This window comes from Capsicum annuum, chromosome 8, assembly GCF_002878395.1.
Source record: "Capsicum annuum cultivar UCD-10X-F1 chromosome 8, UCD10Xv1.1, whole genome shotgun sequence".
In the NCBI taxonomy this organism is placed as follows: domain Eukaryota; kingdom Viridiplantae; phylum Streptophyta; class Magnoliopsida; order Solanales; family Solanaceae; genus Capsicum; species Capsicum annuum.
In genome coordinates this window covers 115,536,742-115,537,817 of record NC_061118.1, presented here as the reverse complement: position 1 = coordinate 115,537,817, position 1,076 = coordinate 115,536,742, and the positions used below count along the sequence as shown (strand labels likewise).

The window sequence follows — 1,076 nt, the reverse complement described above, 5'->3', positions numbered from 1 at the left end:
CCTACTTGCTGCGTCAAAAACTAAATCACAAGCTTCTGATAAAAAACCAGCAGTTCTAGTAAGATTTGTAATATGAATACCCTTACGCTTTGCAGAGATATAAGGCGCCATTTTAGGATTCCATTTCCTAGTACCATGACCAAAATGAACTCCTGCCTCCATCATCTCTTCCAAATTTATGTTCCAATATCTTCTTGTCATTTCTCCCCACAACCTCCCCCCCCTTTTTATTCTTAAAAAAAAAGAGACGAGGAACCCTGAATTGAAATAAATAATTGTTCCAACGGAACCTTCTCTTCTACCATAGATTGGACGTGGATACGCGACCCAAACCATTATTCTTTTCTATTCATTATTCTTTTTATTACCAAAGCAAATAACCATCCCAAATGCAGATAGCGAAAGAGATGAATCCGTTGTTAAGAATCATTAAATCCTATAAATGATTGTTCGGGTATGTCGTGAAATTTTTTTGAAAGACAAGAACCAAATAATTTTCTGTGGTGGAACAAAATATCTCTCATCTCCCCCTCGAATAGATTCTTTTTTTTGTTTCCAAAGGAATGTTGTTATGTTGTTTTGAAAGGTGCACTAATCCCTTGAATCCGATACCAATAGGTATCACCCCCCTCCCCAAAACAACGTTCTCTTTCAGGCCTTTAATCCAATTGATACGACCTCGGAGAACCGCTTTTGATAAAACTCGAGCAGTTTCTTGAAAACTCACTTCAGATATGAAACTTTGAGTATTGATAGATACTCTTGTTATTCCCAATAAGACGACTCGGTAATAGATCGCCTCTTCCAAAGCGCGATCCATTCGTTCTGCTCATAAGAATCCAATAAGTTCTCCGGGTGAAAAAACATTAGACAGTCCATCTTCTGAAACCAACACTTTTGATGTTATTTGACGTACAATAATTTCTATATGCCTATTATGAATCTGCACCCCCTGGGAGCGATAAACCTGTTGGATTTTATTAACCAAAGAGATTCGATTTTGCGCTATAGTTAACTCATCACCAATCAAGAATCCCCAAGGAATTCCAAGAATTCTTGTTATACATTTGTTCCAA

The 1,076-nt window shown here is 37.3% G+C and overlaps 1 pseudogene; it reads right to left on the bottom strand.

Moving 5' to 3' along the window:
• Window positions 1-355: 355 nt before the first annotated feature.
• The window catches only part of LOC124886746, a 4,667-nt pseudogene continuing 3,946 nt past the window's right edge, over window positions 356-1,076 (bottom strand).